We start from the raw sequence: 22652 nt of genomic DNA on the forward strand, positions 1-22652 counted from the left end.
TATCAAATTACATTACATCTCAACTCTCAGTTCACTCATTTATGTACTGAGGGTAATAATTATATTCACCTTCCAAGTGGTTTTATGCATAAAAGGAAATAATACATTTAAAGTTTGAAAATTTTTGTTATCAGTACAAACTTTAGGACTTGCTGCATATAGCACTCATTTTGTACTTGAGCCACGTAAGTTTTTTAAGCTCCTTTAATGCAGGGACCATATTTTATTCTTCCTCATCAATTACTTAGTTCCTATGCCATTTCTGAGTCAATAACAGAGAAAAAGAGAAGTTGAAGAAGATTTTGACTGATGGTCTCAATTTTTGTTAAAAGGAGTTATATGTTATCTGTTAAGATTGAGAACAAGAGGGGTTAAGGAAAGAGGTACATACTTATAATACTTAGTGATGCAGTGGGAGAGGGAGTGAACCAAAGATAAGTAAAAGGATTGAAAGTAGCTCTAAAGACTCAGTTCAGGTTAGGGAGCATAAATTTGCATTGTTTTAAATCATCCTGGGAATTGAAGTTAAGAAAGGAGAAGGCAAGGACCCAGTGTATAGCACAGGGAACAATACCCAATATCTTGTAATAACTTGCAATATACTGGTAGGAACACTGAAACGGTAATTTTGACAAATTTCTGGAGGATGAGTATGGAGAAATGCGAGCAGGAGAAATTTCCAGGAGCTATGGTCTCAGGTGAGCATCCAAACTTTTATGGACTTTACCTCCAGGAAACCCACCAGATTCTCAAGGTGAAGATCCAAGAAAGATCCCCTCAGGTGTCTAGCAGGAGAAGAAAAAGGGTAATCACTGTGAAACAAGCCCAGAGTCCTCTCCATAACAAAAGCCTATCCTCCAGGGGGAAAATAAAATTACCCTCCAGCGCCCTCTAGCCTTCCTATCTCAGATAAGGTGATGAGGAATGTATACAAGAAGAAACCCTTATGAAGTCACAGGCCAACTCACCAAGATAAAAAGGGAAAGGGCTCAAATCAATAACATTAGAAATGAAAAAAGAGAAATTCAACTGACACCACAGAAATACAAAGGATCATAAGAGACTACTACAAACAACTATATGACAATAAGATGGACAACATGGAAGAAATGGACAAATTCTTAGAAAGGTACAACCTTCTAAGACTGAACCAGGAAGAAATAGAAAATATGAAGAGACCATTCACAAATACTGAAATTGAAATAATGATTTTAAAATTTCCAACAAACAAAAAGTCCAGAACCATACACAAAAATAAACTCAAAATGGATTAAAGAGTTTGAGGTAGAAAATACTACCTCAAATATTTCTTCTACTCAGTTTCTTTCCCTTCTGTTACTCCAATTACATATACATTATATCTTTTGAAATTGTCTCTCCTTTATTTTATGAACTATTCTTTTTCATTCTTATTTCTCTTTGCATTTCAATTTGGAAAGTTTCTGTTGACCTACTTGCAAACTCGCTGATTCTTTCATCAGCTATGTTAAGTCTACTGGCGATCACACCAAAGATATTCTTCATTTTTGTTACGGTGTTTTGGATTTCCAGCATTTCCTTTTGACCCTTTCTTAGAATTTCCATCTCTCTGATTGAATTACTCATCTGTGTTTGGATGTTGTCTACTTTTCCTTAGAGCCCTTAACATAGTAAACATAGCTATTTAAAATTCTCTGCCTGATAATTCCAATATATCTGAATCTAATGGTTGCTTTGTCTCTTCAGGCTGTGAATTATTTTTTTTTTTCCCTTTGCTGTGCCTTTTAATTTTTTGTTGAAAGCAGGACATATTGCATTGCGTAAGAGGAATTACATTAATTTTCTATTGCTGCTGTAACAAAGTATCACAAACTTAGTGACTTAAAATGATACAAATTTGTCTTACGATTCTGGAGGTCAGAAGTCCAAAATACGTCTCCCTGGGCTAAAATCAAGGTGTTAGGTGTTCCTTTCTGGAGGTTCTAGGGGAAAGTCAGAAGTATTTTCTAGTTTCCAGTGGCCATCTGCATTCCTTGGCTAGTGGCCCCCATTATGTACTCCATCATCAAAGCCAGCAACATTTGGCTGAATCCCTACAAACTGCCATCTCTCTGGTTCTCTCACTCTGCTCTCCTCTTTCACTTAGCCTTATAATTACATTGGGTCTACCTGGGAAATCCAGGATAATGTCTCCATCTCAAGATCAGCTACTGACAATGTTAATTCCACTTGCAACCTTATTTCCCCTTTTCCTTGTCACAGGTTCTGAATTAAGACTTGGACATCTTTTGGGGAGGGGGCTGCATTATTTTACTTACCACAGGAACTGAGGTCAATAGGCCTCTTGTTTGAAGATTTATGTTTATTCGGCTAGGAGTTGGGCTTTGTTTAACGTTTTCTGAAGCTATAAGTGCCAGGGACTTCAATTTCCTCTAGTGTTTTGTTTTGGCTCCCCTCTTGACTTTGACCTTCCATAAATATCTCCTCAGAGAAAATCTGTGCCTTACAGCTTTTTCAGTTGTAATCTATAGGAGCCCTGTTGGTGTGGTGGTAATGCATGGGAGAGGGGAGTGTTTATAATCTTTTAATTAAGTCTCAGTCTTTGAATGGACCCATGTCTCTGTCCTGTAACTTTCTTCTTTTTTTTATAATTTTTATTGGAGTATAGTTGATTTATGATGTTGTGTTAGTTTCTGTTCTACAGCAAAGTGAATCAGTTATACATATATCCACTCATTTTTAGATTCTTTTCCAATAAAGGTCATTACAGAGTACTGAGTACAGTTCCCTGTGCTACACAGTAGGTCCTTATTAGTTACCTATTTTATATATAGTAGTGTGTATATGTCCATCACAATCTCCTAATTTATCCCTCCCCTCCCTTTCCCCCCTGATAAACATAAGTTTGTTTCTACATCTGTGACTCTATTTCTGTTTTGTAAATAAGTTCATTTGTATCATGTTTTTTAGATTCAACATATAAGTGATTTCATACAATATTTGTCTTTTTCTGTCTGACTTACTTCACTTAGTATGATAATCTCTATGTCCATCCATGTTGCTGCAAATGGCATTATTTTATTCTTTTTATGGTTGAGTAATATTCCATTGTACATATATATATATATATATATATATATATATATATACACCATATCTTCTTTATCCATTCATCTGTTGACAGACATTTAGGTTGCTTCCGTGTCTTGGCTATCGTAAATAACACTGCTATGAACATTGGGGTGCATGTATCTTTTCGAATTAGAGTTTTCTCTAGATATATGCCCAGGAGTGGGATGGCTGGATCATATGGTAAATCTATTTTTAGTTTTTTAAGGAACCTCCATACTGTTCTCCATAATGGTTGTACCAATTTACATTCCCACCAACAGACTAGGAGGGCTCCCTTTTCTCCATACCCTCTCCAGCATTTATTGTTTGTAAACTTTTTGATGATGGCCATTCTGACCTGTGTGAGATGATACCTCATTGTAGTTTTGATTTGCATGTCTCTGATAATTAGTGATGTTGAGCATCTTTTTATGTGCTTTTTGGCTATCTGTTTGTCTTCTTTGGAGAAATGTCTATTTAGATCTTCTGCCCATTTTTTGATTGGGTTATTTGTTTTTTTGACATAGAGCTGCATGAGCCGTTTGTATATTTTGAAGATTAATCCCCTGTCAGTCTCTTCATTTGCAAATATTTTCTCCCATTCTGTGGGTTGTCTTTTCATTTTGTTTATGGTTTCCTTTGCTGTGCAGAAGCTTTTTAAGTTTAATTAGGTCCCACTCATTTACTTTTGCTTTTATTTTCATTACTCTAGGAAGCGGATCATAAAAGATCGTCCTGCAATTTATGTCAGAGAGTGTTCTTCTTATGTTTTACTCTAAAAGTAGTGGAAAATACTCTACTCAGAGAACTTTCCAAACTTAATGGTAAACACCAAACCACAGATCCAGGAAGCTCAGAAAACATTAAACAGAAAAAATAGAAGAGAAAAAAAAAAAAAAAAAAAACTCTATCATATTCAAACTGCAGAACACCAAAGACAAAGGGAAAAAAATATCGAAAGAAGCCAGACAGGGAAAAGCACTTTACCTGTAGAAGATCAAAATTTTAGTGGACTTCTCATCAGAAACCACAGAACCAAGAAGAGAGTGGAGTGAAATATTTAATAAATACTTGGGGAAAAAACCCCACCAACCCAGAATTCTATATACAGCAAAATTATCCTTCAAAGGTAACAAAAAATACTTTATCAGACAAATAAAAATTGAAGGAATTCAATGCCAGCAACTGCAAGAAATATTAAAAGAAGTTCTTCAGGGAGAAGAAAATGTTATGTTAGAAACTCAGATCTTTATAAAGAAAGGAAGAGAATCAGAGAGGGATAAACGAATAAATGAAATCTTTTGTTTTTTCTTATTCTTAGTTGATCCAAACAATAACTGTTTATTTAAAATAAAAACAATAATAATAATGTATTGAGTGATTATAGAATATGGATGTTAAATGAATGACAGCAATATCACAAGGTACAGAAGAGTGGAATCAGGAGTACTCTAAGGTACCTTACTATTCATAAAGCGGAATAGGGTTATTTGAAGGAGGGCTTAGATTATTTATAAAATACATATTGTAAACTCTAGAGCAGCCATTAAAAAAGTTTTAAGAAGTATAACTGACACACTAAGAGAGGATATAAAACTGGAATAATATAAAATGCTCAATTAAAATGAGAGGTAGAAAAAGAAGGCTCTGGCAATGAATATATACAGTTATAAATATGGTTGATATTAATCCAAATATTTCAAAAATTACTTTAAATGTGAATGGTCATATACACCAATTAAAAGTCAGAGATTGTCAGAGTGGATTAAAAAGCAACACCAAACTATATGTTGTCTGTAAGCAACTCACTTTAGATGTAACGACACAGATAAGTCTATAAAATAAAGGGATAGAGAGAGACATACCATGGTAACTCTAATCAAAAGAAAGTTGGAAGAGCTATATCAACTTCAGACAAAGCTGATTTCAGAAGAAGAAAGTTATCATGGACAAAAAGGACATTATATACTATTAAAGGGATCAATTCTACAAGACATACCAATTCTAAATGTGTATTCAACCAAAAGAATGTTGAAATATAGGAACAAAAGCTGACAGAATTGCAAGAAGAAATAGACAAATCCACTCTTGCAGTGAAGACTTCATAGATTTAAGTAATTGATAGATCAAGCCAACATAAAATCAGTAAGGATACATTTAACCTGAACAGCACTATCAAACAAATTGATCTAAATCACATTTATAAAATACTCCATCCAACAACATCAGAATACACATTCTTTTCCAGCTCACACGGAACATTCACCAAGATAGACCATATTCTGGGCCCTAAGACACAGCTTTAAAGAATAGAAATCATGGGGCTTCCCTGGTGGCGCAGTGGTTGAGAGTCCGCCTGCCGATGCAGGGGACAAGGGTTCATGCCCCGGTCTGGGAAGATCCCACATGCTGTGGAGCGGCTAGGCCCGTGAGCCATGGCCGCCGAGCCTGTGCGTCCAGAGCCTGTGCTCCGCAACGGGAGAGGACACAACAGTGAGAGGCCCGCGTACCACCAAAAAAAAAAAAAAAAAAAAAAAAAAAGAATAGAAATCATGGAAAGTATGTTTGCAGACCACAATAGAAAATATTGAAAATTAAAGAACCAACTTCTAAATGACACATGAGTCAAGAAAGAAATCTTAAGGAAATTTTTAAATACTTTGAACTAAATGAAAATGAAAACAAAAGTTATCACGGGGCTTCCCTGGTGGCGCAGTGGTTGAGAGTCCGCCTGCTGATGCAGGAGACACGGGTTCGTGCCCCGGTCCAGGAAGGATCCCACATGCTGCGGAGCAGCTGGGCCCGTGAGCCATGGCCGCTGAGTCCTGCACGTACCGGAGCCTGTGCTCCGCAGCGGGAGGCCCGCGTACCGCCAAAAAAAAAAAAAATTATCACGTTTTGTGGGAGGCAGTGAAAGCAATACTTAGAGGGAAATGTATAGCATTAAATACAATATTTTAGAAAATAATAAAGGTCTAAAATTAATAACCTATTTTTGAACATTAGGAAATTAAAACAAGAATAGCAATTTAAGCCTAAAGCAAGCGGAAGAAAAGATATAATAAAAATTAGAATAGAAAAGCAATGAAATTTAAAATAGGAAAATGATAAAGAAAATCAAGGAACTGCAAAGATGACTTTTTAATATATCAAAAAACTGATAACCCCTAGCCAGACTAACAAGAGCAAGACAGAGACAGAGAGAATACAAGTTACCATATCAGAAATTAAAGAGGAGTCATTACTACTGATCTAATGGAAATTAAAAGGATAAACAAGGAATTCTATGAACACTGTAAGACAACCCATCCTTGCCTTTATTCACGCAACATTTGCATTTTCTCCATAGGCTGTAGTTGGGTTGCTTTGCGAAACTGCAGAGCAAAATAAAGCATTATTGTTTAACTTGTCAACTTATAAAATATGTTCTTGAAACTCTGTATAGAATCAATAGTCCTGAATGCCAGTGCTTGGATTATAAATAGACTTCTTTATAGAAAGCAGTATTTGAATTTAAAAAATGCTAAAAGCATGAAGAACATAGGACATAAATTTTGTACCATAAATGACAGTGTTAGAAAAACTGCATGGTCTTGTAAGAACCACTGAAAAGTTCAATTAAACCGGGGGAAGCACGGAGATGGTTTTTCATTAGTGAAGAATACAGGGAAATTTGTCCAGTGTTGTGAGTAGGGGAAAGTGCTGGGATCCTGCCCCTCTTCAGGATGATTCCCAGAGTGAGGGATCTTAGAATCCTCAGAAAGTTCAGGAGAATCTTGGAACTCTGAGAGTTGGCATGCCTCACAGAAAGTCTTGGTCCAGTATATTACCAAGTATATAAGTTTTCTTTCACTACTGAAGCAATTACCACAGATTTAGTGGCTTAAAACAACACACATTTATTGTCTTGCAGTTTCTGTATGTTAGAATCCAACCACAGTTCTCACTGGGATAAAATAAAGGTCTTAGCAAGGCTATATCCCTTCTGGAGGTTCTGGGGGAGAAACATGTACAGAGTCTATAGACCAGCTTTATTCTTTGGCTTATGTCCTCCTTCCCTCCATCTTCCAAAGCAAGCATTGTTTCATCTCTACAACTGTCCTTTCATAGTCACATCTCACTCTGACCTCAGTTGGGAAAGGTTCTCCACTTTTAAGGACCTCTGTGATTACATTTGGCCCAACTGGATAATTCAATATAAACTTCCATCTCAAGATCCCTTAACTTCATCACATGTGCAAAGTACTTTTGTGTCATGTAAGGTAAATTACAGGTTCTGGGGGTTAAACACATGGACATGTTTGGGGGCGCCATACCTACCAGGCAATGCCAGAAGAAGATGTATAATTAGATGGGCCTGAATGGAGTCTTGAAGTACCCCATATACTATTTTGGGAAGAAGCATATATTTACTTTCTTTCAGAGGGCATGAAAGTGACTGAGAGAGAGCAGACTGACTGGGACAGGCTCAGGAATATGGTAAACAGCCAGGTCAGAGTGTACAGTGTGGTACACTCTATCAATGGACCATGGAAAGACAAAGGACATAAACAGTAGATATGTCAAAGAAAGGGGCCATTGCCTCATGACTGGGCTAAATAACTTATAACTCAATGGCTGCCAGCAATGGACAGAGGATAGCCACAGATAAGACATGTCTCCCCCTGATGTCCAACAATGCATAACCTCCTGGAATTAGAGTTTACTGGTACATCTGTGCGTAAATTCTTATTTCACTGAGTTCATATCATGGTATAACTGACCTTACCTTAAGGGGAATAGATTAAGTTACCTATAACCAGATGATAGGCAGCAAATAAGTTTATCAAAAAAATAAATAAGTTAGGGTGTTTGCTCACCTAAATATGACTATGAAATTTGTTTTCACTTTGCAAAACTTGAGTTTTAAAATTCAGACAGACTAGAACAAAATCTCAGTCCCACCATGTTCTAGCTGTGTGACCTTGAGCATATAATGCAATGCCTCTAAACCTCAGTGTTTTCAAATGTAGTAAAATAAACTTTGTAAGCTATTTAGTAGAAAATTGAGACTCTGGGGCCTGTGTTGTTGTAACCAAGGAAATGAGAGCAATAAATTGCTCTTCTGAATAAAATAAAATGAAACAAAAAATTCAGAGATTAGAACAAAAGAGTACAGAAAAATATAAGCAAAACAAAATATATATAGGGTATAGCTTTGTTACTTTAGGATCAGGAATAGCTAATGTTGAATTTAAATTGTGTTACCATGATGAAAATACTTTCATATTTTCAACACCTTAAATAAGTCTTTCACACACACACACACACACACACACACACACACACACACACACCCCTTTGTGTGAATGGTTTTATGTGATAATAATTTAATTAACTCAGTTAATGAGAGGTAGAACAGACACAAACAAAATGACAAAATTAATCCTTAAATTCAACTAATGCAGTGAAAGCAGGTGGAAGGCACAGAGAAGAATAAGAACATAAGCCCCTAGTAATGGCAAAGATCTTAGAAAGGGTTTATATTTCTTCAGGGTATAGAATAAGGGATTTACTAAATTATTTCTATAGCAATAACTGCCCCCCATCTCTAACCTCTAATTCCTCTTCATTTTTCTTATATGAATATTGTATCTCCATGTATTTTATTTGTGTATTGTCTATGACCCCCTCCCAAAAAAATGTATCATGAGAACAGTTCTTGTTCACTGTTTCGTCCTTGTAGACTATAACAGTGCCTGGAACATATCAAGATTTTTTTTAAAGTTGTTGGCTGACTGTATACTCAGATCTTAAGTTATAAGATCTTAAGTTGCTAATCTCTGAATTATAGGTGTAAATAATTATAAAACAAAATCAGACCAACACTGAATGCTAACACAGAAGGATATGGGTTAGGGGCTTGTAAAAGGGCTTGTAAAATAGAATGGAGATCATAATGGAAGATCCATTTTAATGGGGGAGAAAACAAATTGTTAAAGAAAAAATAATGAAGGCACCCACCAAAACTGGATAATGACCCAGGAACACAGGAAACTGTGACATTAAGGACACAGATCACTGGGTTTGAAATTACTGTTCTTTTCTCCCTCAGAGCTTTTTCCTTCCAACTCTGATTGGTTAATTTGGTAGATAATGAGAACAGGAATTTTGTGAAACCTTGCTACTTATATGCAAACTTCAGATTCAATTTTTCATTATATAAATACATAAAATATGCCATATATTTGTTTCATATCTTAAATTTTCACCCAAAATCTTGTACTAAGCATGCTGCTGAGAGGATTGTGCTATGACCTATATCAGTTCTCTACAGCATCTATGTCAGGTAGTAAGTAAGCAATGCAATAATCTTGAGTTGTGATTTGGTGGACTCGTGGGAGGAAAATGCCTGACATTACTGTTTACATGAACACTCAGAAACATGGTGTCAACATACTCAAATATCTTTTCTCAGTCGGAAATTTTTCTTCTTAATACGATTTCTATAAAATTTTCCAATCTTCAAAAAACCACAATTCTACAATAGTTCAATAGAACATATGCTGCAAAGAAACCCTGTGCTTGGTGAGTCTGCAAGTTCGTCTCTCCCTAGTCTGTGCTGCTGTCTGGCTGAGTTTTGGTGAAGTCATTCTCAAGCCATGTTTTGATAACTGAAGGTGGCCATTAGCAAACTAATGCTTAACACTCAATGTCTTCTCACGTATTCTTCAAGAAAAGGGACAGCAGCTTTATTCTGTTTTTAGAGCTATCTTGATATAAAAGTGAAAATTGAATGTGAAATATATCAAATTTTTCTATATCTTATCTGACTGTTTGGTTCATTTGGGAGAAACTGTCTCTAGCATGTAACAGTAGTCTACTCCAAAACAATCCTGTTCTCTGGGCATTTCCTATATGTTCTATGGAGCACGTTTTAGGAATGTCTCCCTAGCCTCATACTACCTATTCTCTCTTTCTTGGATTATAGAACAATTTTAAACTGAGAGCATTTAGCATTAGGCGAGTAGATCCATCCTTCTGTAATTGAATAAGGGATATGTGTACACACACACAGTATGTGTTTGTATATGTGTATAAAAATACACATATGCCCATACATGCATGAGTGTATATGATTTATTACTTTCTTATAGCCCCATAAACATAAAACTCATATCAGATCAGATAATTTTTCCAAAAGACTCCATACTAAGTCAAATACACTAATTCCTCAAATAAATATTTAAGTGACCATAATGTGCCATTTTGACAGGCACTGAGGATATAGCAGTGAACAAGAAAAATGGGCCCTTGCCTTTATGGAGCTTACAGTCTATCAAAGAAAATCAGAAACTTAAACAAGTAATTGTGATTAGGTGTATGATAGGGTTAAGGCAGGTTGTCCAAGAGACTAAAGAGTAATGAGACAACCGTTAAGAGGCAGAGAATAATGTTCTAGTCAGAGAAGTAGCATATATAAAGGCCCAGCGACAAGAGAGAACATCTAAGATTTAGATGTTCTAAGGAATTACATGAAACGTATTTTCACAGGAGTGTGGAGTACAAGGGTGGGTCTGTGAGACGGGGTGCATAGTGGTGGCCCACAAGAGGGAATAATAAACTCTGCCATTTACAGAGGACAAGTCATGGCAACTTCACAGAAGTTAAGGTTGAGGTACAACTGGTCTTACATGTAAGCAGTTTTTCAGGTAAAGGAAATAATAGCAACTACTCCAAAGTTCATGCTTTAGCCCCATAAACAGGGTTGGAGCCATTGCAGGACAGCAGTGAAGAATACAGAAAGAGTCCTCAAACAGCTGGTCTGTGCTACACCCTAATGACAATCAGGCTATATTTAGATCTTTACCATTTACAGTGCACTTTTCCATTGAATCCTCACCCCAGCACTGAGTCTCAGTATATTGAATCAATGTGTAAAGAACTCATACAACTCAATAGTTAAAAAAATAATAAATAACCCAATTAAAATGGGCAAAAGAATTCAGCAGACATTTTTCAAAAAAAGACATACAAATGGCCAAGAGGTATATGAAAAGGTGCTGGACATCACCAATCATCAGGGAAATACAAATCAAAACCGTAATAAAAATGTCACCTTACACCTGTTAGGATAGCTTCTACCAAAAAAAGACAGGAGACAACAAGTGGTGTTGAGGGTATGGAGAAAGGGAACCCTTGTGCAATTGTTGGTGGAAGGTAAATTGGTACAGTCATTATAGAAAACAGTACAGAAGTTCCTTGAAAAATTAAAAATAGATCTACCATATGATCCAGCAATCACTTCTGGGTATATATCCAGGAAACAAATCAGTATCTCAAGAAGATATCTGCAATCCCACGTTCATTGAAGCATTTTTCACAATAGCCAAGATATTGAACCAAACATAAGTGCCCATCATCTGATAAATGGATACATATGTGATATATATATATACATATATATCCATTTATACATACATATACATACACACAACACACACATATATATATACTCAATACACTGCATGTATTGAGTATATATATGAATATTACTCATCCATTGGGAAAGAAGGAAATTCTACCATTTGAAAAAACATGAGTAAACGAGAGAACATTATGCTAAGTGAAGATCAGCCAGACAGGGAAAGACAAATACTGGATGATCTCACTTATATGTAGAAACTTTAACAAAAAGGTCAAACTTATAGAAACATAGAATGATAGCTACCAGGAGCTAGGGCATGAGGGATATGGGAAAAATGCTTGTCAAAGGGTACAAGCCTTCAGTTACAAGATGTATAAGTTCTGGGGATCTAAGGTACAGCATGGTGACTATAGTTAATAATATATTGTATACTTGAAATCTTCTAATACAGTACATCTTAAGCATTCTCACCATACATGCAAAAAAGGTAACTACGTGAGGTGATGGATGTGTTAATTAACCTGATTGTGGTAATCATTCACAGAGCATACATACACCAAATGATCACACTGTATGCTATAAATATATACAATTTTATTTGTCAATGATACCTGGAAAAGCTGAAAAGAAATTTTAAGCTATATCAGGTTTTACCAAAGAAATTAAAGAATGATTAGGTATCCCTATAACCTTTTAAATAGAGAGCACTGAGGCCTGTTACCTGCTGTTTATCTGTTTCTTAATTTTTGTATATTCTAGTCACTTGCCTGTGTAGCCTAATTTTAGCAAATACCTATGGTGAGTCCACTACATTAGGCACAGTAAGGGGATAAAATAACTAAAGTCATTATCCCTGCACTAGAATCATTTATCATTTAGTAGAAGAGAGATGATATATCAATACAAAACAAATAGAATCAATAATAAGAGCAGATATATTCAATTAACAGATTCAGCAGAGCAAGTAGGGTTAACCTGGAATAATATCACCAAGAAATCAAAACTTGACTTGGTAACATTTACTCATCCATCTCTCATTTATAAGTTAATGAAGGCATTTTTAGAGTTAGTCTCTAGAATAAAAAAGACCCAGCATCTCTGTCACTCACTAGCTCTTAGAAGTTGAGAAAGTTACTCAAGCTAGCTGTACCTCAGTTTCCTCCTTTGTAAAATAGGGTAATAACACGTCATCAGGTGAAGATTAAAAAAGCTAATACAAATAAAATACTTAGCATAATGTCTGGCACAATATAAGCCATTATTATTCATCAAATATTTATGGGGGATTTAATAGGTACCAGAGACTCACATTATGCCAAGAATACAAAGATGACTCAAAGAACATTGGACTGCTAAACCACCTGCAAATAATTCTACCAAGGTGATGTTTAAAGCAGACATAACTTCTACATTCAGGTTTCTATGACTTGAAAGCTAATCATGAATTCCGCCAAATTCTTTAAGTGTTAAGAATAAGAATGATTTGATGTTGCGAGGGCAAGTAAAAGAACAGCCTTAAATTAGACCTTTTCAAAAAGAAGAATTAGCCTCATTGTTCTTATTAAAGATATAAAGTAAACTCCCATGCCACTCATAAAGAAATCTCTCATAACCGGTAGCTCCTAGCACCTAGAATAATTATTGTTTAGAGTTTAGACTGTTCAAGCAAGACTAGTCCTTGTAAAGATACATTGACCATAAAACAGGAAGCCACCTTGAACTGAAAAACAATTGCCTTAACTGTTTATATGCTACACAGTTCTTTCCTGTATAAACAAATTACATTGTGCAAAACTAAAAGATACTCCCTTACTAGAAAAAACAAAACAAAACCCAAGTATGGTATATGCTAAACTTATATTTATGTCTTTCTCTGTATAGTGAATGTCCTTTGTTGTTTTCATTTACATAAAATCACTAGAAAAGCACATATAAGACAAAACTAACATAACCTATAATAGATTTCTGTGCCAATATAAGGAATTTAAAGCATTATGTATGTCAACATAGGAAAACTGAGCTGAGAATTTTCTGAAAGATATGTTCCTTATCTATCCTCTCAAGACCTATCCTAAAACTGCCAACCAAAACCTTTAGCAGGAGAGGTCAGTATTTTTTTTCCTACAATAAGTGTATTTTTTATTGAGGTATAAATTGACATACAATATTATATTAGTTTCAGGTGTGCAACATAGTGATTCAACATTTGCATACATTGATAAATGATCACCATAAGAAGTCTAGTTACTATTTGTCACTATACAAAGTTAATACAATATTATTGACTTTATACTCCATGTTGTACTTTACAACCCCATGACATTTATTTTATAACTGAAAGTTTGTACTTGTCACCAATTTCACCCTACCTGCCCCCCCATCACTAACTCCCAATAACCCCCCTCTCCTCTGGCAACCACCAATCTCTTCTCTGTATATATAAGTCTGGGTTGTGTTTAGTTTTGATTGTTTGTTTGTTTTTAGATTCCACATAAAGGCAAATCATGCAGTATCTGTCTTTCTCTGTCTGACTTATTTCACTTAGCATAATATCCTCAAGGTCCATCCATGTTGTCACAAATGGCAAGATTTCATTCTGTTTTATGGCTGAGTAGTATGCCATTGCATATATATCTTTTTTAAACCATTCATCTGTCAATGACACTTAGGTTTCTTCCATAGCTTGGCTGTTGTAAATAATACTACAATAAACATAGGGGTGCATATACCTTTTTGTTTTTTTTTTTTTTTGCGGTATGCGGGCCTCTCACTGCTGTGGCCTCTCCTATTGCAGAGCACAGGCTCCAGACGCACAGGCCCAGCTGCCATGGCTCACGGGCCCAGCCGCTCCGCGGCATGTGGGATCCTCCCGGAAGGGGGCACAAACCCGTGTCCCCTGCATCGGTAGGCAGACTCTCAACCACTGTGCCACCAGGGAAGCCCACATATACCTTTTTGAATTAATGTTTTTGTTTTCTTCCAAAAAATATCCAGGAGTGGAATTGCTGGATCATATGGTAGTTCTATTTCTAAATGTTTTGAGGAATGTCCATACTATTTTCCATAGGGGCTGCACCAATTTATATTCTCACCAACAGTATATGAGGGCTCCCTTTTCTCCACATGCTTACCAACATGGTTATTTCTTGTCTTTTTTATAATAGTTATCCTGACAGGTATGAGGTGGTATCTCACTGTGGTTTCAATTTGCATTTTCCTGATAATTAGTAATGCTGTGCAGCTTGTCACATGCCTGTTGGCCATCTGTAGGTCTTTTTTGGGAAAATGTCTATTCAGATCCTCTGCCCACTTTTTAAACAGATTGTTTGGGGATTTTTGGTGTTAATGATATGCATGAGTTCTTTATATACTTTGGATATTAACCCTTTATCAGATATATGATTTGCACCACGTCTTCTCCCATTCAGTAGGTTGCCTTCTCATTTTGTTGATGGTTTCCTTCCTTCACTGTGGCAGAAGCTTTTTAGTTTGACGTAGTCCCATTTGTTTATTTTTGCTTTTGTCTCCCTTGCTTTGGGAGTCAGATCTGAAAAAACATCACTAAGACTGATGTCAAGGAGCTCACCACCTATGTTTTCTTCTAGGATTTTTAGGGTTTCAGGTCTTACATTCAAGTCTTTAATTCATTTTGACTTAATATATGTGTATGGTATAAGACAGTTGTCCACTTTCATTCTTTTTTTTTTCACTTTCATTCTTTTGCATGTTGCTGTCCATTTTCCTAACACCATTTATTAAAGAAACTGTCCTTTTGAGAGGTCAGTATTTTTAACAATACTCTCAGATATCATTATAAACAAGCATAGATTATTACTGAATCACAAATATTTATTGGATGAGTATAAAAATAATAAGTAACTAATGCTTATTACCACATATTATTTAGAGGCACTTCACTCTACCTTTTACATGTATTAACTCATTTCATCCTTATAATCATCATGTGAGCTGGGTTCTATTATTATCCATACTTTACAGATGTGAAAACAGGCACTGAAATAACTTTCCCGAGGCCATAAAGTGAACTACAGTTTCTTCATTTGTTAGTAGTAATGAAACTAACATGCTAACTGTGCTTTACCACTTACAGTGAGATCTTAAACATATTTTTCTATCTAGTCCCCAAATCACCCTAAGGTCAGTAATGAAGTTATTATCATGTTTGTTTCACAAATGAAGTCAATTCAGAAATGTCACAACTAGAGTTCAAAGCCAGGTTCTCATTTTCTTCACACTCATTTTCTTCACACTCTGGTTTGAAAAGTTCCTTTCACTTTCAGTGTTCTATAATCGTATGAAATTGCAGAACTCTTTTCACATATAAATACAGATACAGCTTATATAGCACTTATTTTTATGTCAAGCCCTTTTCTGAGTACATTACATATATTTTAACTCATTTAATCCTCACAGTTCCAAGAGTCGGTAGTATTACTATCCATACTTTATAGATGAGGAAACTGAGGAAATGAGAGGTAAATCATTTGTTCAGCAAAGTATTTGCAGCAGCAAACAGTAAAGCTAGGATTCAAACCCAATTAGCTGGACAGAGAGACTGTCCTCTTAAACATTACATGGCCCCCATGTATGATTACATTATATGGACTCATATAAAAAGTCAATCTTAAACGCTTCTTTTTAAAAAGAAATACTGCATAATGTTTGAAACAGCATTTCTGACTTAAAATACCATTTAGAAGGTGAGGTAAATAAATAAATCAATAAATACTTATTGAACGTTTGCTTTGGGCAAGCATTATATTAAGCACTGCCTAGAATATAAACAAATGTAAGCTGTATCCCTGGTCTCAAAAGGAGTTTAGTCTAGTTGTTGAGAATAGGCCTACATGTATAAAGTAAGTCTTCAACAAAATTGGGACAATCAGTCTTTATTGATTCAGGTACAGTGTAAATATCATATGTGTAACAGATAATAAATGCTATAGAAAAACTACTAAGAAAATGGAATAAAACCTAAACAAAATAAACCATGAACAGGGAAGTCCTACAGCAGCTTAAATCAAAATGAAGATAAAGATGATTTCTTATGAAAATAGCATCGTTTTCATAAAGAAATACAAAAAGCAGGATTTAGCAAGAGATTTACCCTAAACCTCATCAATCCTTTCAAAAATATTATATTACTCTGTATTTTAGACCACTATTTGGAGCAACAGAGAAAGAATAAGAGGTGAAAAATGTCTGACATTTTTTGTAAAGACTTAAGTTATTTTAAACACCTGATTACTGAAGAACTGTCTGCAGAATTTAATGAAATGCTTTGCTAAATACTAGATAACACAATATGCTTGCTTCTTTCTTTCTTTCTTTCTTTCTTTGGCTTAAACAATTTATTCCTCACAGTTCTGAGATTGGAGAAATCCAAGATCAAGGCACCAACAGATTCAGTGTCTGGAGAGAACTTCCTGGTTCATAGGCCATTGCTGTGTCCTCACATGGTGGAAGGAGCAAGGGAGCTTTCTGAAGTCTCTTTCCTAAGGTCACTAATCTCAATCATGAGAGCTCTACCTTCATGACCTCTAGAAGACCCACCTCTTAATACCATCATTTTGGGGATCAGGGTTTCAACATTCAAATTTGGGGGGAAACAAACATTCAGCCCATAATATCAAGTGAGTCAGATACAAAAGAAATGTGGGAACTACTGAATTCTACTCTAAACCCTTGCTAATCAAAGTGTGGTCCACTAACAGCATTCACGTCACCTGGGAATTTATTTGAAATTTTAAATCTCAGGCCCCACCCCACATAACTTAATCTGCACTTTTACAAGATCCTAGATGATTCATATGAACTTTTAAGTTTGAGAAGCAGGCACTGATCCAAACCAAACCATTGTGTTCCTAGACCCACAGTATCAGCATTACCCAGGAACTTGCTTGAAATGCAAATTATCTGGCTCCACTCCACATCTATTGAATCAGAACCCCTCTGGGGATGGGTCTAGTTGCTGCATTATTTCTTGACAAGATCAGCACTTTATGTCTGTGATATAGGTGATAATATAATGTACTATGCAATGTCCAAAGAAAACGTGCAACCTTAGCTTATTCCTTCCTTTCTGTGTCAGGCATTTAAGAGCACCTGCCTCCTCTTCCAGTGTCCTACCCTTGATGGAGTTTGCAGTATCTACAGTATTTACATTATAAATACAAGGTCCACTAGGAACAAAAATAAAGGCGGAGTAGCAATTGGATCACTGAACATCATTAGTAAGTGATGTTCATTTTGATATTAATGAATATCCTAATTATTCATCTTGATATTAATGTTAGTTGTGCTGCTGGTTAATTATATTTGAATAAGAAATCAAAAACACACAGAGAAAAAACAATCTAACCACACTGAGAAAAAAAAATGAAATAAATCACACTTGGGCATGGAAATTCATTGTAAAGGGGTAGAAGCTTATAGGAGAAACTTCTGTGTCAGGAGGCAAATAATCTGCCAGAGTCTTTTACACTGAAGGACTTATTTTCTTATAAGAAACATTTCAGAACCACATACCATTATGTAGGTGCTAACTACAGAAATGTGAAAAAAAGACATAGTCCTTGACATTTAGGTTCATATTTATCGAGAAAAACAAGCACAATAAAGAGATAATTACAATACACTGTGTTAACCATTGTAATGGAGATTGGTCCCATCTCTGGGAACATGTAAGAATTCTGGAAGAAGCAACTAACCCTCTGGAGAAATTAGGGAAGGCAGAAATGAAGAGATGACTATACATGGCATACTGAGGCTTGAATAAAAAATGACTACACAAGGAGGAGGAAGGCAGGAAAAATAAAGCCCTAGAATTACACCAGACTTTTCTTCTACAAAGGAGAAAGTTTATTGCCAAGTGACCAAAATGAGTGAGCTTTTCTTCTTAATAAGAAAAATTTCCTGTGAAGGGCTGATTAATTTTATCTAATTTTCTAAAACAGCTTCTGCATTTGGAAAAATCTTAAACCTGTCTCTCAGGATCTTCAGATTAGTCAAAAATCTAGTGTGTCAGGAAATGGAAAGGATGCTATCCTCCTGACCACTCCCACCACTGCCCTCCACTTGTAAAAACACTCTGTAGGTAAAATTCACAAACGGATTGATAAGATAAAATTTACTGATTCTTTGCTAGAAATTATCTCCAGCAAGCATATTCAATGCTATTCTTTATTGTAATGCAAGTCACAACTCCACTCTCGCTGCAAGAACTACTGCATTTGAACCAGTCAGAATCTCATTTTTTGGACAAACGATAGCACCAACGATCCTCAAAAGAGGATTGTAGTTTTCCTAACAAGGAAGAGCAAAGGTCTCTCTGAAACAGAGTGTCATATTTAATCAAAATGGTTCACACTCTGCAAAAGCAAAGGAGGTTGGCAAGCATGAAAAGGTCCTCTTTGGCAGTGACCTTAAAGAAAGCCAATATTGAAGAACAGGACCAGACTGTAATTCCCTGAAGACAGCCCCTCAACTCTATAATATGCAAATTCCCTGTGGACATACTGAAGTTACCAGGCATCCCTCCATCAAATGTATATTAATGAGTCCTGCAAAGATTCTCAAACTCTGAGCATTAGACCCCTGAGTAAATCTGGCTGGGCAGCTAGTGTCACGTAGGATATTTATTAAACCCATTTTCAACCGACCACATGGTATTACTGTTGCCAAAAATAGATGACCCAGTGATTTAACAGAATATAAGATACGTTGGTTTTTTTTCTTCTCTGTCTTTCCAACTACCCCTGGGGTCCTGTTTTGAGAGTAAGTTAAACAAGGACAAACAATTTAAACAATACTTTCTGTGGTTTCAGAAACTACTCAAGGAAAGTGGTCTAAGAGGCAGATGACAAGGTGACAATCCACTTCTAAAAAACATGAAGAAAAATTCCTGGGAAACCGTATTTTAAGTTTAACTCTTTGCCAATGGCAAATGCATTTCAAGAGTAATTTAGTTGAAGAATATGGATTGTCTGCTGCATTTCATAGTTCTTATTTATTACAAGGCAAATCACAACTTCCTCTTAATTTGGGGGTAGTGCCACATTCAGAACTATTAGGAATTTATTTTCTTCATATATAATAAGGTAGGTCTCTTCTGAACATATCCCACCTCTCCCTGTTACCAAACCATCAGATAGATTAAAAAAAAATTTTTATAAAAGGCCACTTGCCTTAAAGTGAGATGATTCCTTGATCTCTTCCAAATCCATCCTATGGAATACAATAGAAATTATCATGTCTTTAGTTTGAGATTTGAACTTCAAATTTTTGAGACATGAGGAAAAAAATGCCATTTTTTAAGCAGTAAATAGCTTTTCTCATTTTCTAGATATTAAGGATTTGATTCACCTCCAAGACAAGACTAGATCTTTGTTTTAGGGTAAGACAATTTAACACATAATTTGGCTGGGCAAAATAAACAAAGAACCCATAATGGCATAGGAATGTGTGAGATATTGAGGTGCTTAAGTGCTCCTCATGAAATGTCGATGGCTATGTGTTCATTGCTGGTGATAATTATAAATATCCAGAATGTGTTTCTTCTTCAGGATGCTGTTTTTCCTTTCAGAGAGCCTGAAAAGTTGGGCCTGAACTTAGTAGGAAGTGGCAGGATCTCTTCAAGGCATTCTAATTGAAAGGAAGTAGACTCTTCTCTACAACAGGGTAGAAAGACAGAAACTAAAAGATAAATGGCCAGCAGGAGACTTCTTATGGAGAGTCTTGGTTATGAGGTTGGAAGCCATTATGTATAGTAGAGTAGCTAGTTTTAAATTATTTTTCTTCACTGTTGTTCCAGTTACTATGACTACATAACAAATTACCCCCAAGCTCAGTGGCAAGAAACAAACCACTTATTTTGTTCACGGTTTTATAGGTGAAGAATTCAAATAGGGCACAATAGAAATAACTTGTCTACACTTTATGATGGCTTAGGTCTCAGATGGAAGACTCAAAGACAAGGGACTGAAATCATCTAAAGTCTGGCATGCTTACAATGTCAGGCATTTGATGCCTGCTGTTGGCTAGCAGCTTCTCCTCTCCAATGGCCTCTCCAAGAAGTCTCTCCAAATGGTAGCTTCAAGGTCACAGGACTTCTTTCACAGCAGTTCATGACTCCAAAGGCACATGTCCTGAGAGAAAGATATAAGGAGAAACAGAGAGAGACCTTATCAACCTCTATGACTTAACTTCAGAATATCATCATTTCTATTGTATTCTAAGGTGATTAGAAGCAAGTCACAAAGAAGGATTCATATTCCAGGGGAACAAACGTATGGACCCCACCTCTTGATGGAAGAGTACATCCACATCGCTATAGTGGACACGCTCTAAGGGGGGCCCAGTGAGACATGCACTAGTTTAATTCCCTCCCCTTGAGTTAACCTTACAACTGTGCTTCTAACCAATAGAATGTCACTCCTTTGATTAGATTATGTTACAAGGTAACAACAGTGCTACGTTGCTGCACAGGAAGTATTGCTTAAATATGCTATGGTCAAAATGTTTGTGTTCGCCCCAAATTCATACCTTGAAGCTCGAACTCACATTGTGATGGTATTTGGGAGGTAATTACGTATTAGGGTGGGGCCCTCATGATGGGATTAGTATTCTTATGAGAAGAGACATCAGAGAGCTTGCTCTTTCTCTCTCTGTTATGTGAGGGCACAGCAAGAAGGTGGTCACCTGCAAGCCAGGAAAAGTGTCCTCACCAGACATGACCATGCTGGCACCCTTACCCTGGACTTTTAGCCTGCAGATTAGTGAGAAATTCAAATCTTTTTTCATTCCAACATGTTTTTATATTCATCAATAAACAGTTAATAGTCACCTATTGTGTTTTAGGCTAAAAGTACATAGACAAAGCCATCCTTAATGGAGAAATCAAATATGATCAACAAGCATATGGATTTTTCACAGTTCCCATTATTTTACTCAGGCAATTTTTTTATTGCCTTAAAACACATAAAAAATACTGCCTTCATATGTTATCTTTTGGGAAAACATAATAATGTTTATGATAACAATAATAAAAATATCTAGGGACTTCCCTGGTTGTGCAATGGTTAAGACTCAGCGTTTCCAGTGTTTCCACTGCAAGGGGCGCAGGTTCGATCCCTGGCCAGAGAACTAAGATCCCACATGCCACACGGTGCATCCAAAAGAATTTTTTTAAAAAAAAGTATATATATATATATATATATATATATATATATATATATATATATATATATACATATATATATATATACACTATATATGTATATATAGCTAATGTTATTGACTATCTTTTAAGTGCCACATGCTGTGCTAAAATTATATTCATTACATCTTTTAATTTTCACAATGCTTCAAGGTAGATACTATTATTATCCCAATTTTACTAGTGAGAAAATTGAGAATTAGAGACTGCAAAGGTGGCTTAAGTTAACACAGTAAGTGGTAGAGGTAGGACAATTGATATACAGTTAGAATATGAAAACGTCTTTTTATACTCAGAATCATGCAAATTAATAAAAGATCTTAAAAGTCATTTAATCTCACTACCTTTCAAAGGATTCCTTGGCAAGGAGGAAATACTCAATTAACATAGATGTGGATTCAGAATTCTAGCCTCACAGTGTGATACACCACATCAACAAATTGAATAAAAACCATATGATCATCTAAATAGATACAGAAAATGTTTCTGACAAAATTCAACACCCATTTATGATAACTCTCCAGAAAGTGGGCATAGAGGGAACATACCTAAACATAATAAAGACCATATACAACAAACCTATAGTTAACATCATACTCATGGCGAAAAGTTGAAAGCATTTCCTGTAAGACCAGGAAAAAGACAAGGATGTCCACTCTCACCATTTTTATTCAACATAGCTTTGGAAGTCCTAGCCATGGCAATCAGAGAAGAAAAAGAATAAAAAGGAATCCAAATTGGAAAAGAATTAGTAAAACTGTCACCGTTTGCAAATGACATGATACTATACATAGAAAATCCTAAAGACACTACCAGAAAACTACTAGAGCTCATCAATGAATTTGGTAAAGATGCAGGATACAAAATTAACACACAGAAATCTGTTGCATTTCTGTACAATAACAACAAAAGATCAGA

At 35.8% G+C, this 22652-nt stretch overlaps 1 long non-coding RNA gene across 2 annotated transcripts in view; it reads right to left on the bottom strand.

Moving 5' to 3' along the window:
- LOC117313957 (uncharacterized) overlaps positions 1–22652 on the bottom strand; it is a 391794-nt gene that overhangs the window by 248904 nt on the left and 120238 nt on the right. For both annotated transcript variants that reach the window (XR_004528573.2, XR_012324337.1), the window contains exons 2-3: positions 20528–20664; positions 19705–19744 (exon numbers count right to left, since the gene is read on the bottom strand). This is a non-coding gene — a long non-coding RNA (uncharacterized lncRNA). The remainder of the gene's footprint in view (positions 1–19704; positions 19745–20527; positions 20665–22652) is intronic.

This window comes from Tursiops truncatus, chromosome 1, assembly GCF_011762595.2.
Source record: "Tursiops truncatus isolate mTurTru1 chromosome 1, mTurTru1.mat.Y, whole genome shotgun sequence".
In the NCBI taxonomy this organism is placed as follows: Eukaryota; Metazoa; Chordata; class Mammalia; order Artiodactyla; family Delphinidae; genus Tursiops; species Tursiops truncatus.